Raw genomic sequence first — 25,727 nt, 5'->3', positions numbered from 1 at the left:
AACCGTCCCCGTCCCCTAACCCTAACCCTAGCCCGAACCCTAACCCTAACCCTTCCCCGAAGCATGACCCTCACCCGTCCCCTAATCCTAACCCGTACGCTGACACTAACCCGCGTCCTCACACATACGCTCCCCCTAGAGCATTGTCGTACCCTCACCTGGACCCTAAACCGTCCCCGTCCCCTAACCCTAACCCTAGCCCGAACCCTAACCCTAAACCTTCCCCGAAGCCTGACCCTCACCCGTCCCCTAATCCTAACCCGTACGCTGACACTAACCCGCGCCCTCACACGTACGCTCCCCCTAGAGCGTTGTCGTACCCTCACCTGGACCCTAAACCGTCCCCGTCCCCTAACCCTAACCCTAGCCCGAACCCTAACCCTAACCCTTCCCCGAAGCCTGACCCTCACCCGTCCCCTAATCCTAACCCGTACGCTGACACTAACCCGCGCCCTCACACGTACGCTCCCCCTAGAGCGTTGTCGTACCCTCACCTGGACCCTAAACCGTCCCCGTCCCCTAACCCTAACCCTAGCCCGAACCCTAACCCTAACCCTTCCCCGAAGCCTGACCCTCAGCTGTCCCCTAATCCTAACCCGTACGCTGACACTAACCCGCGCCCTCACACGTACGCTCGTCCTAGAGCGTTGTCGTACAATCACCTGGACCCTAAACCGTCCCCGTCCCCTAACCCTAACCCTAGCCCGAACCCTAACCCTAACCCTTCCCCGAAGCCTGACCCTCAGCCGTCCCCTAACCCTAACCCGTACGCTGACACTAACCCGCGCCCTCACACGTACGCTCCCCCTAGAGCGTTGTCGTACCCTCACCTGGACCCTAAACCGTCCCCGTCCCCTAACCCTAACCCTAGCCCGAACCCTAACCCTAACCCTTCCCCGAAGCCTGACCATCACCCGTCCCCTAATCCTAACCCGTACGCTGACACTAACCCGCGCCCTCACACGTACGCTCCCCCTAGAGCGTTGTCGTACCCTCATCTGGACGCTAAACCGTCCCCGTCCCCTAACCCTAACCCTAGCCCGAACCCTAACCCTAACCCTTCCCCGAAGCCTGACCCTCAGCCGTCCCCTAATCCTAACCCGTACGCTGACACTAACCCGCGCCCTCACACGTACGCTCCCCCTAGAGCGTTGTCGTACCCTCACCTGGACCCTAAACCGTCCCCGTCCCCTAACCCTAACCCTAGCCCGAACCCTAACCCTAACCCTTCCCCAAAGTCTGACCCTCAGACGTCCCCTAATCCTAACCCGTACGCTGACACTAACCCGCGCCCTCACACGTACGCTCCCCCTAGAGCGTTGTCGTACCCTCACCTGGACCCTAAACCGTCCCCGTCCCCTAACCCTAACCCTAGCCCGAACCCTAACCCTAACCCTTCCCCGAAGCCTGACCCTCAGCCGTCCCCTAATCCTAACCCGTACGCTGACACTAACCCGCGCCCTCACAGGTACGCTCCCCCTAGAGCGTTGTCGTACCCTCACCTGGACCCTAAACCGTCCCCGTCCCCTAACCCTAACCCTAGCCCGAACCCTAACCCTAACCCTTCCCCGAAGCCTGACCCTCACCCGTCCCCTAATCCTAACCCGTACGCTGACACTAACACACGCCCTCACACGTACGCTCCCCCTAGAGCGTTGTCGTACCCTCACCTGGACCCTAAACCGTCCCCGTCCCCTAACCCTAACCCTAGCCCGAACCCTAACCCTAACCCTTCCCCGAAGTCTGACCCTCACCCGTCCCCTAATCCTAACCCGTACGCTGACACTAACCCGCGCCCTCACACGTACGCTCCCCCTAGAGTTTTGTCGTACCCTCACCTGGACCCTAAACCGTCCCCGTCCCCTAACCCTAACCCTAGCCCGAACCCTAACCCTAACCCTTCCCCGAAGCCTGACCCTCAGCCGTCCCCTAATCCTAACCCGTACGCTGACACTAACCCGCGCCCTCACACGTACGCTCCCCCTAGAGCGTTGTCGTACCCTCACCTGGACCCTAAACCGTCCCCGTCCCCTAACCCTAACCCTAGCCCGAACCCTAACCCTAACACTTCCCCGAAGCCTGACCCTCAGCCGTCCCCTAATCCTAACCCGTACGCTGACACTAACCCGTGCCCTCACACGTACGCTCCCCCTAGAGCGTTGTCGTACCCTCACCTGGACGCTAAACCGTCCCCGTCCCCTAACTCTAACCCTAGCCCGAACCCTAACCCTAACCCTTCCCCGAAGCCTGACCCTCAGCCGTCCCCTAATCCTAACCCGTACGCTGACACTAACCCGAGCCCTCACAAGTACGCTCCCCCTAGAGCGTTGTCGTACCCTCACCTGGACCCTAAACCGTCCCCGTCCCCTAACCCTAACCCTAGCCCGAACCCTAACCCTAACCCTTCCCCGAAGCCTGACCCTCAGCCGTCCCCTAATCCTAACCCGTACGCTGACACTAACCCGCGCCCTCACACGTACGCTCCCCCTAGAGCGTTGTCGTACCCTCACCTGGACCCTAAACCGTCCCCGTCCCCTAACCCTAACCCTAGCCCGAACCCTAACCCTAACCCTTCCCCGAAGCCTGACCCTCAGCCGTCCCCTAATCCTAACCCGTACGCTGACACTAACCCGCGCCCTCACACGTACGCTCCCCCTAGAGCGTTGTCGTACCCTCAACTGGACCCTAAACCGTCCCCGTCCCCTAACCCTAACCCTAGCCCGAACCCTAACCCTAACCCTTTCCCGAAGCCTGACCCTCACCCGTCCCCTAATCCTAACCCGTACGCTGACACTAACCCGCGCCCTCACACGTACGCTCCCCCTAGAGCGTTGTCGTACCCTCACCTGGACCCTAAACCGTCCCCGTCCCCTAACCCTAACCCTAGCCCGAACCCTAACCCTAACCCTTCCCCGAAGCCTGACCCTCACCCGTCCCCTAATCCTAACCCGTACGCTGACACTAACCCGCGTCCTCACACGTACGCTCCCCCTAGAGCATTGTCGTACCCTCACCTGGACCCTAAACCGTCCCCGTCCCCTAACACTAACCCTAGCCCGAACCCTAACCCTAACCCTTCCCCGAAGCCTGACCCTCACCCGTCCCCTAATCCTAACCCGTACGCTGACACTAACCCGCGCCCTCACACGTACGCTCCCCCTAGAGCGTTGTCGTACCCTCACCTGGACCCTAAACCATCCCCGTCCCCTAACCCTAACCCTAGCCCGAACCCTAACCCTAACCCTTCCCCGAAGCCTGACCCTCAGCCGTCCCCTAATCCTAACCCGTACGCTGACACTAACCCGCGCCCTCACACGTACGCTCCCCCTAGAGCGTTGTCGTACCCTCACCTGGACCCTAAACCGTCCCCGTCCCCTAACCCTAACCCTAGCCCGAACCCTAACCCTAACACTTCCCCGAAGCCTGACCCTCAGCCGTCCCCTAATCCTAACCCGTACGCTGACACTAACCCGTGCCCTCACACGTACGCTCCCCCTAGAGCGTTGTCGTACCCTCACCTGGACGCTAAACCGTCCCCGTCCCCTAACTCTAACCCTAGCCCGAACCCTAACCCTAACCCTTCCCCGAAGCCTAACCCTCAGCCGTCCCCTAATCCTAACCCGTACGCTGACACTAACCCGCGCCCTCACACGTACGCTCCCCCTAGAGCGTTGTCGTACCCTCACCTGGACCCTAAACCGTCCCCGTCCCCTAACCCTAACCCTAGCCCGAACCCTAACCCTAACCCTTCCCCGAAGCCTGACCCTCAGCCGTCCCCTAATCCTAACCCGTACGCTGACACTAACCCGCGCCCTCACACGTACGCTCCCCCTAGAGCGTTGTCGTACCCTCACCTGGACCCTAAACCGTCCCCGTCCCCTAACCCTAACCCTAGCCCGAACCCTAACCCTAACCCTTCCCCGAAGCCTGACCCTCAGCCGTCCCCTAATCCTAACCCGTACGCTGACACTAACCCGCGCCCTCACACGTACGCTCCCCCTAGAGCGTTGTCGTACCCTCACCTGGACCCTAAACCGTCCCCGTCCCCTAACCCTAACCCTAGCCCGAACCCTAACCCTAACCCTTCCCCGAAGCCTGACCCTCACCCGTCCCCTAATCCTAACCCGTACGCTGACACTAACCCGCGCCCTCACACGTACGCTCCCCCTAGAGCGTTGTCGTACCCTCACCTGGACCCTAAACCGTCCCCGTCCCCTAACCCTAACCCTAGCCCGAACCCTAACCCTAACCCTTCCCCGAAGCCTGACCCTCAGCCGTCCCCTAATCCTAACCCGTACGCTGACACTAACCCGCGCCCTCATACGTACGCTCCCCCTAGAGCGTTGTCGTACCCTCACCTGGACCCTAAACCGTCCCCGTCCCCTAACCCTAACCCTAGCCCGAACCCTAACCCTAACCCTTCCCCGAAGCCTGACCCTCAGCCGTCCCCTAATCCTAACCCGTACGCTGACACTAACCCGCGCCCTCACACGTACGCTCGCCCTAGAGCGTTGTCGTACACTCACCTGGACCCTAAACCGTCCCCGTCCCCTAACCCTAACCCTAGCCCGAACCCTAACCCTAACCCTTCCCCGAAGCCTGACCCTCACCCGTCCCCTAATCCTAACCCGTACGCTGACACTAACCCGCGCCCTCACACGTACGCTCCCCCTAGAGCGTTGTCGTACCCTCACCTGGACCCTAAACCGTCCCCGTCCCCTAACCCTAACCCTAGCCCGAACCCTAACCCTAACCCTTCCCCGAAGCCTGACCCTCACCCGTCCCCTAATCCTAACCCGTACGCTGACACTAACCCGCGCCCTCACACGTACGCTCCCCCTAGAGCGTTGTCGTACCCTCACCTGGACCCTAAACCGTCCCCGTCCCCTAACCCTAACCCTAGCCCGAACCCTAACCCTAACCCTTCCCCGAAGCCTGACCCTCACCCGTCCCCTAATCCTAACCCGTACGCTGACACTAATCCGCGCCCTCACACGTACGCTCCCCCTAGAGCGTTGTCGTACCCTCACCTGGACCCTAAACCGTCCCCGTCCCCTAACCCTAACCCTAGCCCGAACCCTAACCCTAACCCTTCCCCGAAGCCTGACCCTCACCCGTCCCCTAATCCTAACCCGTACGCTGACACTAACCCGCGCCCTCACACCTACGCTCGCCCTAGAGCGTTGTCGTACACTCACCTGGACCCTAAACCGTCCCCGTCCCCTAACCCTAACCCTAGCCCGAACCCTAACCCTAACTCTTCCCCGAAGCCTGACCCTCAGCCGTTCCCTAATCCTAACCCGTACGCTGACACTAACCCGCGCCCTCACACGTACGCTCGCCCTAGAGCGTTGTCGTACACTCACCTGGACCCTAAACCGTCCCCGTCCCCTAACCCTAACCCTAGCCCGAACCTTAACCCTAACCCTTCCCCGAACCCTGACCCTCAGCCGTCCCCTAATCCTAACCCGTACGCTGACACTAACCCGCGCCCTCACACGTACGCTCCCCCTAGAGCGTTGTCGTACCCTCACCTGGACCCTAAACCGTCCCCGTCCCCTAACCCTAACCCTAGCCCGAACCCTAACCCTAACCCTTCCCCGAAGCCTGACCCTCACCCGTCCCCTAATCCTAACCCGTACGCTGACACTAACCCGCGTCCTCACACGTACGCTCCCCCTAGAGTGTTGTCGTACCCTCACCTGGACCCTAAACCGTCCCCGTCCCCTAACCCTAACCCTAGCCCGAACCCTAACCCTAACCCTTCCCCGAAGCCTGACCCTCACCCGTCCCCTAATACTAACCCGTACGCTGACACTAACCCGCGCCCTCACACGTACGCTCCCCCTAGAGCGTTGTCGTACCCTCACCTGGACCCTAAACCGTCCCCGTCCCCTAACCCTAACCCTAGCCCGAACCCTAACCCTAACCCTTCCCCGAAGCCTGACCCTCACCCGTCCCCTAATCCTAACCCGTACGCTGACACTAACCCGCGCCCTCACACGTACGCTCCCCCAAGAGCGTTGTCGTACCCTCACCTGGACCCTAAACCGTCCCCGTCCCCTAACCCTAACCCTAGCCCGAACCCTAACCCTAACCCTTCCCCGAAGCCTGACCCTCAGCCGTCCCCTAATCCTAACCCGTACGCTGACACTAACCCGCGCCCTCACACGTACGCTCGCCCTAGAGCGTTGTCGTACACTCACCTGGACCCTAAACCGTCCCCGTCCCCTAACCCTAACCCTAGCCCGAACCTTAACCCTAACCCTTCACCGAAGCCTGACCCTCAGCCGTCCCCTAATCCTAACCCGTACGCTGACACTAACCCGCGCCCTCACACGTACGCTCCCCCTAGAGCGTTGTCGTACCCTCACCTGGACCCTAAACCGTCCCCGTCCCCTAACCCTAACCCTAGCCCGAACCCTAACCCTAACCCTTCCCCGAAGCCTGACCCTCAGCCGTCCCCTAATCCTAACCCGTACGCTGACACTAACCCGCGCCCTCACACGTACGCTCCCCCTAGAGCGTTGTCGTACCCTCACCTGGACCCTAAACCGTCCCCGTCCCCTAACCCTAACCCTAGCCCGAACCCTAACCCTAACCCTTCCCCGAAGCCTGACCCTCACCCGTCCCCTAATCCTAACCCGTACGCTGACACTAACCCGCGCCCTCACACGTACGCTCCCCCTAGAGCGTTGTCGTACCCTCACCTGGACCCTAAACCGTCCCCGTCCCCTAACCCTAACCCTAGCCCGAACCCTAACCCTAACCCTTCCCCGAAGCCTGACCCTCAGCCGTCCCCTAATCCTAACCCGTACGCTGACACTAACCCGCGCCCTCATACGTACGCTCCCCCTAGAGCGTTGTCGTACCCTCACCTGGACCCTAAACCGTCCCCGTCCCCTAACCCTAACCCTAGCCCGAACCCTAACCCTAACCCTTCCCCGAAGCCTGACCCTCAGCCGTCCCCTAATCCTAACCCGTACGCTGACACTAACCCGCGCCCTCACACGTACGCTCGCCCTAGAGCGTTGTCGTACCCTCACCTGGACCCTAAACCGTCCCCGTCCCCTAACCCTAGCCCGAACCCTAACCCTAACCCTTCCCCGAAGCCTGACCCTCACCCGTCCCCTAATCCTAACCCGTACGCTGACACTAACCCGCGCCCTCACACGTACGCTCCCCCTAGAGCGTTGTCGTACCCTCACCTGGACCCTAAACCGTCCCCGTCCCCTAACCCTAACCCTAGCCCGAACCCTAACCCTAACCCTTCCCCGAAGCCTGACCCTCACCCGTCCCCTAATCCTAACCCGTACGCTGACACTAATCCGCGCCCTCACACGTACGCTCCCCCTAGAGCGTTGTCGTACCCTCACCTGGACCCTAAACCGTCCCCGTCCCCTAACCCTAACCCTAGCCCGAACCCTAACCCTAACCCTTCCCCGAAGCCTGACCCTCACCCGTCCCCTAATCCTAACCCGTACGCTGACACTAACCCGCGCCCTCACACCTACGCTCGCCCTAGAGCGTTGTCGTACACTCACCTGGACCCTAAACCGTCCCCGTCCCCTAACCCTAACCCTAGCCCGAACCCTAACCCTAACTCTTCCCCGAAGCCTGACCCTCAGCCGTCCCCTAATCCTAACCCGTACGCTGACACTAACCCGCGCCCTCACACGTACGCTCGCCCTAGAGCGTTGTCGTACACTCACCTGGACCCTAAACCGTCCCCGTCCCCTAACCCTAACCCTAGCCCGAACCTTAACCCTAACCCTTCCCCGAACCCTGACCCTCAGCCGTCCCCTAATCCTAACCCGTACGCTGACACTAACCCGCGCCCTCACACGTACGCTCCCCCTAGAGCGTTGTCGTACCCTCACCTGGACCCTAAACCGTCCCCGTCCCCTAACCCTAACCCTAGCCCGAACCCTAACCCTAACCCTTCCCCGAAGCCTGACCCTCAGCCGTCCCCTAATCCTAACCCGTACGCTGACACTAACCCGCGTCCTCACACGTACGCTCCCCCTAGAGTGTTGTCGTACCCTCACCTGGACCCTAAACCGTCCCCGTCCCCTAACCCTAACCCTAGCCCGAACCCTAACCCTAACCCTTCCCCGAAGCCTGACCCTCACCCGTCCCCTAATCCTAACCCGTACGCTGACACTAACCCGCGCCCTCACACGTACGCTCCCCCTAGAGCGTTGTCGTACCCTCACCTGGACCCTAAACCGTCCCCGTCCCCTAACCCTAACCCTAGCCCGAACCCTAACCCTAACCCTTCCCCGAAGCCTGACCCTCACCCGTCCCCTAATCCTAACCCGTACGCTGACACTAACCCGCGCCCTCACACGTACGCTCCCCCAAGAGCGTTGTCGTACCCTCACCTGGACCCTAAACCGTCCCCGTCCCCTAACCCTAACCCTAGCCCGAACCCTAACCCTAACCCTTCCCCGAAGCCTGACCCTCAGCCGTCCCCTAATCCTAACCCGTACGCTGACACTAACCCGCGCCCTCACACGTACGCTCGCCCTAGAGCGTTGTCGTACACTCACCTGGACCCTAAACCGTCCCCGTCCCCTAACCCTAACCCTAGCCCGAACCTTAACCCTAACCCTTCACCGAAGCCTGACCCTCAGCCGTCCCCTAATCCTAACCCGTACGCTGACACTAACCCGCGCCCTCACACGTACGCTCCCCCTAGAGCGTTGTCGTACCCTCACCTGGACCCTAAACCGTCCCCGTCCCCTAACCCTAACCCTAGCCCGAACCCTAACCCTAACCCTTCCCCGAAGCCTGACCCTCAGCCGTCCCCTAATCCTAACCCGTACGCTGACACTAACCCGCGCCCTCACACGTACGCTCCCCCTAGAGCGTTGTCGTACCCTCATCTGGACGCTAAACCGTCCCCGTCCCCTAACCCTAACCCTAGCCCGAACCCTAACCCTAACCCTTCCCCGAAGCCTGACCCTCAGCCGTCCCCTAATCCTAACCCGTACGCTGACACTAACCCGCGCCCTCACACGTACGCTCCCCCTAGAGCGTTGTCGTACCCTCACCTGGACCCTAAACCGTCCCCGTCCCCTAACCCTAACCCTAGCCCGAACCCTAACCCTAACCCTTCCCCAAAGTCTGACCCTCAGACGTCCCCTAATCCTAACCCGTACGCTGACACTAACCCGCGCCCTCACACGTACGCTCCCCCTAGAGCGTTGTCGTACCCTCACCTGGACCCTAAACCGTCCCCGTCCCCTAACCCTAACCCTAGCCCGAACCCTAACCCTAACCCTTCCCCGAAGCCTGACCCTCACCCGTCCCCTAATCCTAACCCGTACGCTGACACTAACCCGCGCCCTCACACGTACGCTCCCCCTAGAGCGTTGTCGTACCCTCACCTGGACCCTAAACCGTCCCCGTCCCCTAACCCTAACCCTAGCCCGAACCCTAACCCTAACCCTTCCCCGAAGCCTGACCCTCAGCCGTCCCCTAATCCTAACCCGTACGCTGACACTAACCCGCGCCCTCACACGTACGCTCGCCCTACAGCGTTGTCGTACACTCACCTGGACCCTAAACCGTCCCCGTCCCCTAACCCTAACCCTAGCCCGAACCCTAACCCTAACCCTTCCCCGAAGCCTGACCCTCAGCCGTCCCCTAATCCTAACCCGTACGCTGACACTAACCCGCGCCCTCACACGTACGCTCCCCCTAGAGCGTTGTCGTACCCTCACCTGGACCCTAAACCGTCCCCGTCCCCTAACCCTAACCCTAGCCCGAACCCTAACCCTAACCCTTCCCCGAAGCCTGACCATCACCCGTCCCCTAATCCTAACCCGTACGCTGACACTAACCCGCGCCCTCACACGTACGCTCCCCCTAGAGCGTTGTCGTACCCTCATCTGGACGCTAAACCGTCCCCGTCCCCTAACCCTAACCCTAGCCCGAACCCTAACCCTAACCCTTCCCCGAAGCCTGACCCTCAGCCGTCCCCTAATCCTAACCCGTACGCTGACACTAACCCGCGCCCTCACACGTACGCTCCCCCTAGAGCGTTGTCGTACCCTCACCTGGACCCTAAACCGTCCCCGTCCCCTAACCCTAACCCTAGCCCGAACCCTAACCCTAACCCTTCCCCAAAGTCTGACCCTCAGACGTCCCCTAATCCTAACCCGTACGCTGACACTAACCCGCGCCCTCACACGTACGCTCCCCCTAGAGCGTTGTCGTACCCTCACCTGGACCCTAAACCGTCCCCGTCCCCTAACCCTAACCCTAGCCCGAACCCTAACCCTAACCCTTCCCCGAAGCCTGACCCTCAGCCGTCCCCTAATCCTAACCCGTACGCTGACACTAACCCACGCCCTCACACGTACGCTCCCCCTAGAGCGTTGTTGTACCCTCACCTGGACCCTAAACCGTCCCCGTCCCCTAACCCTAACCCTAGCCCGAACCCTAACCCTAACCCTTCCCCGAAGCCTGACCCTCAGCCGTCCCCTAATCCTAACCCGTACGCTGACACTAACCCGCGCCCTCACACGTACGCTCCCCCTAGAGCGTTGTCGTACCCTCACCTGGACCCTAAACCGTCCCCGTCCCCTAACCCTAACCCTAGCCCGAACCCTAACCCTAACCCTTCCCCGAAGCCTGACCCTCAGCCATCCCCTAATCCTAACCCGTACGCTGACACTAACCCGTGCCCTCACACGTACGCTCCCCCTAGAGCGTTGTCGTACCCTCACCTGGACCCTAAACCGTCCCCGTCCCCTAACCCTAACCCTAGCCCGAACCCTAACCCTAACCCTTCCCCGAAGCCTGACCCTCAGCCGTCCCCTAATCCTAACCCGTACGCTGACACTAACCCGCGCCCTCACACGTACGCTCCCCCTAGAGCGTTGTCGTACCCTCACCTGGACCCTAAACCGTCCCCGTCCCCTAACCCTAACCCTAGCCCGAACCCTAACCCTAACCCTTCCCCGAAGCCTGACCCTCAGCCGTCCCCTAATCATAACCCGTACGCTGACACTAACCCGCGCCCTCACACGTACGCTCCCCCTAGAGCGTTGTCGTACCCTCACCTGGACCCTAAACCGTCCCCGTCCCCTAACCCTAACCCTAGCCCGAACCCTAACCCTAACCCTTCCCCGAAGCCTGACCCTCAGCCGTCCCCTAATCCTAACCCGTACGCTGACACTAACCCGCGCCCTCACACGTACGCTCCCCCTAGAGCGTTGTCGTACCCTCACCTGGACCCTAAACCGTCCCCGTCCCCTAACCCTAACCCTAGCCCGAACCCTAACCCTAACCCTTCCCCGAAGCCTGACCCTCAGCCGTCCCCTAATCCTAACCCGTACGCTGACACTAACCCGCGCCCTCACACGTACGCTCCCCCTAGAGCGTTGTCGTACCCTCACCTGGACGCTAAACCGTCCCCGTCCCCTAACCCTAACCCTAGCCCGAACCCTAACCCTAACCCTTCCCCGAAGCCTGACCCTCAGCCGTCCCCTAATCATAACCCGTACGCTGACACTAACCCGCGCCCTCACACGTACGCTCCCCCTAGAGCGTTGTCGTACCCTCACCTGGACCCTAAACCGTCCCCGTCCCCTAACCCTAACCCTAGCCCGAACCCTAACCCTAACCCTTCCCCGAAGCCTGACCCTCAGCCGTCCCCTAATCCTAACCCGTACGCTGACACTAACCCGCGCCCTCACACGTACGCTCCCCCTAGAGCGTTGTCGTACCCTCACCTGGACCCTAAACCGTCCCCGTCCCCTAACCCTAACCCTAGCCCGAACCCTAACCCTAACCCTTCCCCGAAGCCTGACCCTCAGCCGTCCCCTAATCCTAACCCGTACGCTGACACTAACCCGCGCCCTCACACGTACGCTCCCCCTAGAGCGTTGTCGTACCCTCACCTGGACGCTAAACCGTCCCCGTCCCCTAACCCTAACCCTAGCCCGAACCCTAACCCTAACCCTTCCCTGAAGCCTGACCCTCACCCGTCCCCTAATCCTAAACTGTACGCTGACACTAACCCGCGCCCTCACACGTACGCTCCCCCTAGAGCGTTGTCGTACCCTCACCTGGACCCTAAACCGTCCCCGTCCCCTAACCCTAACCCTAGCCCGAACCCTAACCCTAACCCTTCCCCGAAGCCTGACCCTCAGCCGTCCCCTAATCCTAACCCGTACGCTGACACTAACCCGCGCCCTCACACGTACGCTCCCCCTAGAGCGTTGTCGTACCCTCACCTGGACCCTAAACCGTCCCCGTCCCCTAACCCTAACCCTAGCCCGAACCCTAACCCTAACCCTTCCCCGAAGCCTGACCCTCAGCCGTCCCCTAATCCTAACCCGTACGCTGACACTAACCCGCGCCCTCACACGTACGCTCCCCCTAGAGCGTTGTCGTACCCTCACCTGGACGCTAAACCGTCCCCGTCCCCTAACCCTAACCCTAGCCCGAACCCTAACCCTAACCCTTCCCCGAAGCCTGACCCTCAGCCGTCCCCTAATCATAACCCGTACGCTGACACTAACCCGCGCCCTCACACGTACGCTCCCCCTAGAGCGTTGTCGTACCCTCACCTGGACCCTAAACCGTCCCCGTCCCCTAACCCTAACCCTAGCCCGAACCCTAACCCTAACCCTTCCCCGAAGCCTGACCCTCAGCCGTCCCCTAATCCTAACCCGTACGCTGACACTAACCCGCGCCCTCACACGTACGCTCCCCCTAGAGCGTTGTCGTACCCTCACCTGGACCCTAAACCGTCCCCGTCCCCTAACCCTAACCCTAGCCCGAACCCTAACCCTAACCCTTCCCCGAAGCCTGACCCTCAGCCGTCCCCTAATCCTAACCCGTACGCTGACACTAACCCGCGCCCTCACACGTACGCTCCCCCTAGAGCGTTGTCGTACCCTCACCTGGACCCTAAACCGTCCCCGTCCCCTAACCCTAACCCTAGCCCGAACCCTAACCCTAACCCTTCCCCGAAGCCTGACCCTCAGCCGTCCCCTAATCATAACCCGTACGCTGACACTAACCCGCGCCCTCACACGTACGCTCCCCCTAGAGCGTTGTCGTACCCTCACCTGGACCCTAAACCGTCCCCGTCCCCTAACCCTAACCCTAGCCCGAACCCTAACCCTAACCCTTCCCCGAAGCCTGACCCTCAGCCGTCCCCTAATCCTAACCCGTACGCTGACACTAACCCGCGCCCTCACACGTACGCTCCCCCTAGAGCGTTGTCGTACCCTCACCTGGACCCTAAACCGTCCCCGTCCCCTAACCCTAACCCTAGCCCGAACCCTAACCCTAACCCTTCCCCGAAGCCTGACCCTCAGCCGTCCCCTAATCCTAACCCGTACGCTGACACTAACCCGCGCCCTCACACGTACGCTCCCCCTAGAGCGTTGTCGTACCCTCACCTGGACCCTAAACCGTCCCCGTCCCCTAACCCTAACCCTAGCCCGAACCCTAACCCTAACCCTTCCCCGAAGCCTGACCCTCAGCCGTCCCCTAATCCTAACCCGTACGCTGACACTAACCCGCGCCCTCACACATACGCGCGCCCTAGAGCGTTGTCGTACCCTCACCTGGACCCTAAACCGTCCCCGTCCCCTAACCCTAACCCTAGCCCGAACCCTAACCCTAACACTTCCCCGAAGCCTGACCCTCAGCCGTCCCCTAATCCTAACCCGTACGCTGACACTAACCCGCGCCCTCACACGTACGCTCCCCCTAGAGCGTTGTCGTACCCTCACCTGGACCCTAAACCGTCCCCGTCCCCTAACCCTAACCCTAGCCCGAACCCTAACCCTAACCCTTCCCCGAAGCCTGACCCTCAGCCGTCCCCTTATCCTAACCCGTACGCTGACACTAACCCGCGCCCTCACACGTACGCTCCCCCTAGAGCGTTGTCGTACCCTCATCTGGACGCTAAACCGTCCCCGTCCCCTAACCCTAACCCTAGCCCGAACCCTAACCCTAACACTTCCCCGAAGCCTGACCCTCAGCCGTCCCCTAATCCTAACCCGTACGCTGACACTAACCCGCGCCCTCACACATACGCTCCCCCTAGAGCGTTGTCGTACCCTCACCTGGACCCTAAACCGTCCCCGTCCCCTAACCCTAACCCTAGCCCGAACCCTAACCCTAACCCTTCCCCAAAGTCTGACCCTCAGACGTCCCCTAATCCTAACCCGTACGCTGACACTAACCCGCGCCCTCACACGTACGCTCCCCCTAGAGCGTTGTAGTACCCTCACCTGGACCCTAAACCGTCCCCGTCCCCTAAACCTAACCCTAGCCCGAACCCTAACCCTAACCCTTCCCCGAAGCCTGACCCTCAGCCGTCCCCTAATCCTAACCCGTACGCTGACACTAATCCACGCCCTCACACGTACGCTCCCCCTAGAGCGTTGTCATACCCTCACCTGGACCCTAAACCGTCCCCGTCCCCTAACCCTAACGCTAGCCCGAACCCTAAACCTAACCCTTCCCCGAAGCCTGACCCTCAGCCGTCCCCTAATCCTAACCCGTACGCTGACACTGACCCGCGCCCTCACACGTACGCTCCCCCTAGAGCGTTGTCGTACCCTCACCTGGACCCTAAACCGTCCCCGTCCCCTAACCCTAACCCTAGCCCGAACCCTAACCCTAACCCTTCCCCGAAGCCTGACCCTCACCCGTCCCCTAATCCTAACCCGTACGCTGACACTAACCCGCGCCCTCACACGTACGCTCCCCCTAGAGCGTTGTCGTACCCTCACCTGGACCCTAAACCGTCCCCGTCCCCTAACCCTAACCCTAGCCCGAACCCTAACCCTAACCCTTCCCCGAAGCCTGACCCTCACCCGTCCCCTAATCCTAACACGTACGCTGACACTAACCCGCGCCCTCACACGTACGCTCCCCCTAGAGCGTTGTCGTACCCTCACCTGGACCCTAAACCGTCCCCGTCCCCTAACCCTAACCCTAGCCCGAACCCTAACCCTAACCCTTCCCCGAAGCCTGACCCTCAGCCGTCCCCTAATCCTAACCCGTACGCTGACACTAACCCGCGCCCTCACACGTACGCTCCCCCTAGAGCGTTGTCGTACCCTCACCTGGACCCTAAACCGTCCCCGTCCCCTAACCCTAACCCTAGCCCGAACCCTAACCCTAACCCTTCCCCGAAGCCTGACCCTCAGCCGTCCCCTAATCCTAACCCATACGCTGACACTAACCCGCGCCCTCACACGTACGCTCCCCCTAGAGCGTTGTCGTACCCTCACCTGGACCCTAAACCGTGTCCGTCCCCTAACCCTAACCCTAGCCCGAACCCTAAACCTAACCCTTCCCCGAAGCCTGACCCTCAGCCGTCCCCTAATCCTAACCCGTACGCTGACACTAACCCGCGCCCTCACACGTACGCTCCCCCTAGAGCGTTGTCGTACCCTCACCTGGAACCTAAACCGTCCCCGTCCCCTAACCCTAACCCTAGCCCGAATCCTAACCTTAACCCTTCCCCGAAGCCTGACCCTCAGCCGTCCCCTAATCCTAACCCGTACGCTGACACTAACCCGCGCCCTCACACGTACCCTCCCCCTAGAGCGTTGTCGTACCCTCACCTGGACCCTAAACCGTCCCCGTCCCCTAACCCTAACCCTAGCCCGAACCCTAACCCTAACCCTTCCCCGAAGCCTGACCCTCACCCGTCCCCTAATCCTAACCCGTACGCTGACACTAACCCGCGCCCTCACACGTACGCTCCCCCTAGAGCGTTGTCGTACCCTCACCTGGACCCTAAACCGTCCCCGTCCCGTAACCCTAACCCTAGCCCGAACCCTAACCCTAACCCTTCCCAGAAGCCTGACCCTCACCCGTCCCGTAATCCTAACCCGTACGCTGACACTAACCCGCGCCCTCACACGTACGCTCCCCCTAGAGCGTTGTCGTACCCTCACCTGGACCCTAAACCGTCCCCGTCCCCTAACCCTAACCCTAGCCCGAACCCTAACCCTAACCCTTCCCCGAAGCCTGACCCTCACCCGTCCCCTAATCCTAACCCGTACGCTGACACTAACCCGCGCCCTCACACGTACGCTCCCCCTAGAGCGTTGTCGTACCTTCACCTGGACCCTAAACCGTCCCCGTCCCCTAACCCTAACCCTAGCCCGAACCCTAACCCTAACCCTTCCCCGAAGCCTGACCCTCAGCCGTCCCCTAATCCTAACCCGTACGCTGACACTAACCCGCGCCCTCACACGTACGCTCCCCCTAGAGCGTTGTCGTACCCTCACCTGGACCCTAAACCGTCCCCGTCCCGTAACCCTAACCCTAGCCCGAACCCTAACCCTAACCCTTCCCCGAAGCCTGACCCTCACCCGTCCCCTAATCCTAACCCGTACGCTGACACTAACCCGTGCCCTCACACGTACGCTCCCCCTAGAGCGTTGTCGTACCCTCACCTGGACCCTAAACCGTCCCCGTCCCCTAACCCTAACCCTAGCCCGAACCCTAACCCTAACCCTTCCCCGAAGCCTGACCCTCACCCGTCCCCTAATCCTAACCCGTACGCTGACACTAACCCGCGCCCTCACACGTACGCTCCCCCTAGAGCGTTGTCGTACCCTCACCTGGACCCTAAACCGTCCCCGTCCCCTAACCCTAACCCTAGCCCGAACCCTAACCCTAACCCTTCCCCGAAGCCTGACCCTCAGCCGTCCCCTAATCCTAACCCGTACGCTGACACTAACCCGCGCCCTCACACGTACGCTCCCCCTAGAGCGTTGTCGTACCCTCACCTGGACCCTAAACCGTCCCCGTCCCCTAACCCTAACCCTAGCCCGAACCCTAACCCTAACCCTTCCCCGAAGCCTGACCCTCAGCCGTCCCCTAATCCTAACCCGTACGCTGACACTAACCCGCGCCCTCACACGTACGCTCCCCCTAGAGCGTTGTCGTACCCTCACCTGGACCCTAAACCGTCCCCGTCCCCTAACCCTAACCCTAGCCCGAACCCTAACCCTAACACTTCCCCGAAGCCTGACCCTCACCCGTCCCCTAATCCTAACCCGTACGCTGACACTAACCCGCGCCCTCACACGTACGCTCCCCCTAGAGCGTTGTCGTACCCTCACCTGGACCCTAAACCGTCCCCGTCCCCTAACCCTAACCCTAGCCCGAACCCTAACCCTAACCCTTCCCCGAAGCCTGACCCTCAGCCGTCCCCTAATCCTAACCAGTACGCTGACACTAACCCGCGCCCTCACACGTACGCTCCCCCTAGAGCGTTGTCGTATCCTCACCTGGACGCTAAACCGTCCCCGTCCCCTAACCCTAACCCTAGCCCGAACCCTAACCCTAACCCTTCCCCGAAGCCTGACCCTCACCCGTCCCCTAATCCTAAACTGTACGCTGACACTAACCCGCGCCCTCACACGTACGCTCCCCCTAGAGTGTTGTCGTACCCTCACCTGGACCCTAAACAGTCCCCGTCCCCTAACCCTAACCCTAGCCCGAACCCTAACCCTAACCCTTCCCCAAAGCCTGACCCTCACCCGTCCCCTAATCCTAACCCGTACGCTGACACTAACCCGCGCCCTCACACGTACGCTCCCCCTAGAGCGTTGTCGTACCCTCACCTGGACCCTAAACCGTCCCCGTCCCCTAACCCTAACCCTAGCCCGAACTCTAACCCTAACCCTTCCCCGAAGCCTGACCCTCAGCCGTCCCCTAATCCTAACCCGTACGCTGACACTAACCCGCGCCCTCACACGTACGCTCCCCCTAGAGCGTTGTCGTACCCTCACCTGGACCCTAAACCTTCCCCGTCCCCTAACCCTAACCCTAGCCCGAACCCTAACCCTAACCCTTCCCCGAAGCCTGACCCTCAGCCGTCCCCTAATCCTAACCCGTACGCTGACACTAACCCGCGCCCTCACACGTACGCGCGCCCTAGAGCGTTGTCGTACCCTCACCTGGACCCTAAACCGTCCCCGTCCCCTAACCCTAACCCTAGCCCGAACCCTAACCCTAACCCTTCCCCGAAGCCTGACCCTCAGCCGTCCCCTAATCCTAACCCGTACGCTGACACTAACCCGCGCCCTCACACGTACGCTCCCCCTAGAGCGTTGTCGTACCCTCACCTGGACCCTAAACCGTCCCCGTCCCATAACCCTAACCCTAGCCCGAACCCTAACCCTAACCCTTCCCCGAAGCCTGACCCTCACCCGTCCCCTAATCCTAACCCGTACGCTGACACTAACCCGCGCCCTCACACGTACGCTCCCCCTAGAGCGTTGTCGTACCCTCATCTGGACGCTAAACCGTCCCCGTCCCCTAAACCTAACCCTAGCCCGAACCCTAACCCTAACACTTCCCCGAAGCCTGACCCTCAGCCGTCCCCTAATCCTAACCCGTACGCTGACACTAACCCGCGCCCTCACACGTACGCTCCCCCTAGAGCGTTGTCGTACCCTCACCTGGACCCTAAACCGTCCCCGTCCCCTAACCCTAACCCTAGCCCGAACCCTAACCCTAACCCTTCCCCGAAGCCTGACCCTCACCCGTCCCCTAATCCTAACCCGTACGCTGACACTAACCCGCGCCCTCACACGTACGCTCCCCCAAGAGCGTTGTCGTACCCTCACCTGGACCCTAAACCGTCCCCGTCCCCTAACCCTAACCCTAGCCCGAACCCTAACCCTAACCCTTCCCCGAAGCCTGACCCTCAGCCGTCCCCTAATCCTAACCCGTACGCTGACACTAACCCGCGCCCTCACACGTACGCTCCCCCAAGAGCGTTGTCGTACCCTCACCTGGACCCTAAACCGTCCCCGTCCCCTAACCCTAACCCTAGCCCGAACCCTAACCCTAACCCTTCCCCGAAGCCTGACCCTCAGCCGTCCCCTAATCCTAACCCGTACGCTGACACTAACCCGCGCCCTCACACGTACGCTCGCCCTAGAGCGTTGTCGTACACTCACCTGGACCCTAAACCGTCCCCGTCCCCTAACCCTAACCCTAGCCCGAACCTTAACCCTAACCCTTCACCGAAGCCTGACCCTCAGCCGTCCCCTAATCCTAACCCGTACGCTGACACTAACCCGCGCCCTCACACGTACGCTCCCCCTAGAGCGTTGTCGTACCCTCACCTGGACCCTAAACCGTCCCCGTCCCCTAACCCTAACCCTAGCCCGAACCCTAACCCTAACCCTTCCCCGAAGCCTGACCCTCAGCCGTCCCCTAATCCTAACCCGTACGCTGACACTAACCCGCGCCCTCACACGTACGCTCCCCCTAGAGCGTTGTCGTACCCTCATCTGGACGCTAAACCGTCCCCGTCCCCTAACCCTAACCCTAGCCCGAACCCTAACCCTAACCCTTCCCCGAAGCCTGACCCTCAGCCGTCCCCTAATCCTAACCCGTACGCTGACACTAACCCGCGCCCTCACACGTACGCTCCCCCTAGAGCGTTGTCGTACCCTCACCTGGACCCTAAACCGTCCCCGTCCCCTAACCCTAACCCTAGCCCGAACCCTAACCCTAACCCTTCCCCAAAGTCTGACCCTCAGACGTCCCCTAATCCTAACCCGTACGCTGACACTAACCCGCGCCCTCACACGTACGCTCCCCCTAGAGCGTTGTCGTACCCTCACCTGGACCCTAAACCGTCCCCGTCCCCTAACCCTAACCCTAGCCCGAACCCTAACCCTAACCCTTCCCCGAAGCCTGACCCTCACCCGTCCCCTAATCCTAACCCGTACGCTGACACTAACCCGCGCCCTCACACGTACGCTCCCCCTAGAGCGTTGTCGTACCCTCACCTGGACCCTAAACCGTCCCCGTCCCCTAACCCTAACCCTAGCCCGAACCCTAACCCTAACCCTTCCCCGAAGCCTGACCCTCAGCCGTCCCCTAATCCTAACCCGTACGCTGACACTAACCCGCGCCCTCACACGTACGCTCGCCCTAGAGCGTTGTCGTACACTCACCTGGACCCTAAACCGTCCCCGTCCCCTAACCCTAACCCTAGCCCGAACCCTAACCCTAACCCTTCCCCGAAGCCTGACCCTCAGCCGTCCCCTAATCTTAACCCGTACGCTGACACTAACCCGCGCCCTCACACGTACGCTCCCCCTAGAGCGTTGTCGTACCCTCACCTGGACCCTAAACCGTCCCCGTCCCCTAACCCTAACCCTAGCCCGAACCCTAACCCTAACCCTTCCCCGAAGCCTGACCATCACCCGTCCCCTAATCCTAACCCGTACGCTGACACTAACCCGCGCCCTCACACGTACGCTCCCCCTAGAGCGTTGTCGTACCCTCATCTGGACGCTAAACCGTCCCCGTCCCCTAACCCTAACCCTAGCCCGAACCCTAACCCTAACCCTTCCCCGAAGCCTGACCCTCAGCCGTCCCCTAATCCTAACCCGTACGCTGACACTAACCCGCGCCCTCACACGTACGCTCCCCCTAGAGCGTTGTCGTACCCTCACCTGGACCCTAAACCGTCCCCGTCCCCTAACCCTAACCCTAGCCCGAACCCTAACCCTAACCCTTCCCCAAAGTCTGACCCTCAGACGTCCCCTAATCCTAACCCGTACGCTGACACTAACCCGCGCCCTCACACGTACGCTCCCCCTAGAGCGTTGTCGTACCCTCACCTGGACCCTAAACCGTCCCCGTCCCCTAACCCTAACCCTAGCCCGAACCCTAACCCTAAACCTTCCCCGAAGCCTGACCCTCAGCCGTCCCCTAATCCTAACCCGTACGCTGACACTAACCCACGCCCTCACACGTACGCTCCCCCTAGAGCGTTGTTGTACCCTCACCTGGACCCTAAACCGTCCCCGTCCCCTAACCCTAACCCTAGCCCGAACCCTAACCCTAACCCTTCCCCGAAGCCTGACCCTCAGCCGTCCCCTAATCCTAACCCGTACGCTGACACTAACCCGCGCCCTCACACGTACGCTCCCCCTAGAGCGTTGTCGTACCCTCACCTGGACCCTAAACCGTCCCCGTCCCCTAACCCTAACCCTAGCCCGAACCCTAACCCTAACCCTTCCCCGAAGCCTGACCCTCAGCCATCCCCTAATCCTAACCCGTACGCTGACACTAACCCGTGCCCTCACACGTACGCTCCCCCTAGAGCGTTGTCGTACCCTCACCTGGACCCTAAACCGTCCCCGTCCCCTAACCCTAACCCTAGCCCGAACCCTAACCCTAACCCTTCCCCGAAGCCTGACCCTCACCCGTCCCCTAATCCTAACCCGTACGCTGACACTAACCCGCGCCCTCACACGTACGCTCCCCCTAGAGCGTTGTCGTACCCTCACCTGGACCCTAAACCGTCCCCGTCCCCTAACCCTAACCCTAGCCCGAACCCTAACCCTAACCCTTCCCCGAAGCCTGACCCTCAGCCGTCCCCTAATCCTAACCCGTACGCTGACACTAACCCGCGCCCTCACACGTACGCTCCCCCTAGAGCGTTGTCGTACCCTCACCTGGACCCTAAACCGTCCCCGTCCCCTAACCCTAACCCTAGCCCGAACCCTAACCCTAACACTTCCCCGAAGCCTGACCCTCAGCCGTCCCCTAATCCTAACCCGTACGCTGACACTAACCCGCGCCCTCACACGTACGCTCCCCCTAGAGCGTTGTCGTACCCTCACCTGGACCCTAAACCGTCCCCGTCCCCTAACCCTAACCCTAGCCCGAACCCTAACCCTAACACTTCCCCGAAGCCTGACCCTCAGCCGTCCCCTAATCCTAACCCGTACGCTGACACTAACCCGCGCCCTCACACGTACGCTCCCCCTAGAGCGTTGTCGTACCCTCATCTGGACGCTAAACCGTCCCCGTCCCCTAACCCTAACCCTAGCCCGAACCCTAACCCTAACCCTTCCCCGAAGCCTGACCCTCACCCGTCCCCTAATCCTAACACGTACGCTGACACTAACCCGCGCCCTCACACGTACGCTCCCCCTAGAGCGTTGTCGTACCCTCACCTGGACCCTAAACCGTCCCCGTCCCCTAACCCTAACCCTAGCCCGAACCCTAACCCTAACCCTTCCCCGAAGCCTGACCCTCAGCCGTCCCCTAATCCTAACCCGTACGCTGACACTAACCCGCGCCCTCACACGTACGCTCCCCCTAGAGCGTTGTCGTACCCTCACCTGGACCCTAAACCGTCCCCGTCCCCTAACCCTAACCCTAGCCCGAACCCTAACCCTAACCCTTCCCCGAAGCCTGACCCTCAGCCGTCCCCTAATCCTAACCCATACGCTGACACTAACCCGCGCCCTCACACGTACGCTCCCCCTAGAGCGTTGTCGTACCCTCACCTGGACCCTAAACCGTGTCCGTCCCCTAACCCTAACCCTAGCCCGAACCCTAAACCTAACCCTTCCCCGAAGCCTGACCCTCAGCCGTCCCCTAATCCTAACCCGTACGCTGACACTAACCCGCGCCCTCACACGTACGCTCCCCCTAGAGCGTTGTCGTACCCTCACCTGGAACCTAAACCGTCCCCGTCCCCTAACCCTAACCCTAGCCCGAATCCTAACCTTAACCCTTCCCCGAAGCCTGACCCTCAGCCGTCCCCTAATCCTAACCCGTACGCTGACACTAACCCGCGCCCTCACACGTACCCTCCCCCTAGAGCGTTGTCGTACCCTCACCTGGACCCTAAACCGTCCCGGTCCCCTAACCCTAACCCTAGCCCGAACCCTAACCCTAACCCTTCCCCGAAGCCTGACCCTCACCCGTCCCCTAATCCTAACCCGTACGCTGACACTAACCCGCGCCCTCACACGTACGCTCCCCCTAGAGCGTTGTCGTACCCTCACCTGGACCCTAAACCATCCCCGTCCCGTAACCCTAACCCTAGCCCGAACCCTAACCCTAACCCTTCCCCGAAGCCTGACCCTCACCCGTCCCCTAATCCTAACCCGTACGCTGACACTAACCCGCGCCCTCACACGTACGCTCCCCCTAGAGCGTTGTCGTACCCTCACCTGGACCCTAAACCGTCCCCGTCCCCTAACCCTAACCCTAGCCCGAACCCTAACCCTAACCCTTCCCCGAAGCCTGACCCTCACCCGTCCCCTAATCCTAACCCGTACGCTGACACTAACCCGCGCCCTCACACGTACGCTCCCCCTAGAGCGTTGTCGTACCTTCACCTGGACCCTAAACCGTCCCCGTCCCCTAACCCTAACCCTAGCCCGAACCCTAACCCTAACCCTTCCCCGAAGCCTGACCCTCAGCCGTCCCCTAATCCTAACCCGTACGCTGACACTAACCCGCGCCCTCACACGTACGCTCCCCCTAGAGCGTTGTCGTACCCTCACCTGGACCCTAAACCGTCCCCATCCCCTAACCCTAACCCTAGCCCGAACCCTAACCCTAACCCTTCCCCGAAGCCTGACCCTCACCCGTCCCCTAATCCTAACCCGTACGCTGACACTAACCCGTGCCCTCACACGTACGCTCCCCCTAGAGCGTTGTCGTACCCTCACCTGGACCCTAAACCGTCCCCGTCCCCTAACCCTAACCCTAGCCCGAACCCTAACCCTAACCCTTCCCCGAAGCCTGACCCTCACCCGTCCCCTAATCCTAACCCGTACGCTGACACTAACCCGCGCCCTCACACGTACGCTCCCCCTAGAGCGTTGTCGTACCCTCACCTGGACCCTAAACCGTCCCCGTCCCCTAACCCTAACCCTAGCCCGAACCCTAACCCTAACACTTCCCCGAAGCCTGACCCTCAGCCGTCCCCTAATCCTAACCCGTACGCTGACACTAACCCGCGCCCTCACACGTACGCTCCCCCTAGAGCGTTGTCGTACCCTCACCTGGACCCTAAACCGTCCCCGTCCCCTAACCCTAACCCTAGCCCGAACCCTAACCCTAACCCTTCCCCGAAGCCTGACCCTCAGCCGTCCCCTAATCCTAACCCGTACGCTGACACTAACCCGCGCCCTCACACGTACTCTCCCCCTAGAGCGTTGTCGTACCCTCACCTGGACCCTAAACCGTCCCCGTCCCCTAACCCTAACCCTAGCCCGAACCCTAACCCTAACACTTCCCCGAAGCCTGACCCTCACCCGTCCCCTAATCCTAACCCGTACGCTGACACTAACCCGCGCCCTCACACGTACGCTCCCCCTAGAGCGTTGTCGTACCCTCACCTGGACCCTAAACCGTCCCCGTCCCCTAACCCTAACCCTAGCCCGAACCCTAACCCTAACCCTTCCCCGAAGCCTGACCCTCAGCCGTCCCCTAATCCTAACCAGTACGCTGACACTAACCCGCGCCCTCACACGTACGCTCCCCCTAGAGCGTTGTCGTATCCTCACCTGGACGCTAAACCGTCCCCGTCCCCTAACCCTAACCCTAGCCCGAACCCTAACCCTAACCCTTCCCCGAAGCCTGACCCTCACCCGTCCCCTAATCCTAAACTGTACGCTGACACTAACCCGCGACCTCGCACGTACGCTCCCCCTAGAGTGTTGTCGTACCCTCACCTGGACCCTAAACAGTCCCCGTCCCCTAACCCTAACCCTAGCCCGAACCCTAACCCTAACCCTTCCCCAAAGCCTGACCCTCACCCGTCCCCTAATCCTAACCCGTACGCTGACACTAACCCGCGCCCTCACACGTACGCTCCCCCTAGAGCGTTGTCGTACCCTCACCTGGACCCTAAACCGTCCCCGTCCCCTAACCCTAACCCTAGCCCGAACTCTAACCCTAACCCTTCCCCGAAGCCTGACCCTCAGCCGTCCCCTAATCCTAACCCGTACGCTGACACTAACCCGCGCCCTCACACGTACGCTCCCCCTAGAGCGTTGTCGTACCCTCACCTGGACCCTAAACCGTGTCCGTCCCCTAACCCTAACCCTAGCCCGAACCCTAACCCTAACCCTTCCCCGAAGCCTGACCCTCAGCCGTCCCCTAATCCTAACCCGTACGCTGACACTAACCCGCGCCCTCACACGTACGCGCGCCCTAGAGCGTTGTCGTACCCTCACCTGGACCCTAAACCGTCCCCGTCCCCTAACCCTAACCCTAGCCCGAACCCTAACCCTAACCCTTCCCCGAAGCCTGACCCTCAGCCGTCCCCTAATCCTAACCCGTACGCTGACACTAACCCGCGCCCTCACACGTACGCTCCCCCTAGAGCGTTGTCGTACCCTCACCTGGACCCTAAACCGTCCCCGTCCCATAACCCTAACCCTAGCCCGAACCCTAACCCTAACCCTTCCCCGAAGCCTGACCCTCACCCGTCCCCTAATCCTAACCCGTACGCTGACACTAACCCGCGCCCTCACACGTACGCTCCCCCTAGAGCGTTGTCGTACCCTCATCTGGACGCTAAACCGTCCCCGTCCCCTAACCCTAACCCTAGCCCGAACCCTAACCCTAACACTTCCCCGAAGCCTGACCCTCAGCCGTCCCCTAATCCTAACCCGTACGCTGACACTAACCCGCGCCCTCACACGTACGCTCCCCCTAGAGCGTTGTCGTACCCTCACCTGGACCCTAAACCGTCCCCGTCCCCTAACCCTAACCCTAGCCCGAACCCTAACCCTAACCCTTCCCCAAAGTCTGACCCTCAGACGTCCCCTAATCCTAACCCGTACGCTGACACTAACCCGCGCCCTCACACGTACGCTCCCCCTAGAGCGTTGTCGTACCCTCACCTGGACCCTAAACCGTCCCCGTCCCCTAACCCTAACCCT

The sequence above is a fragment of the Globicephala melas genome, chromosome 1 (genome assembly GCF_963455315.2).
Source record: "Globicephala melas chromosome 1, mGloMel1.2, whole genome shotgun sequence".
In the NCBI taxonomy this organism is placed as follows: Eukaryota; Metazoa; Chordata; class Mammalia; order Artiodactyla; family Delphinidae; genus Globicephala; species Globicephala melas.
Note: the sequence above shows the minus strand (reverse complement) of the source record.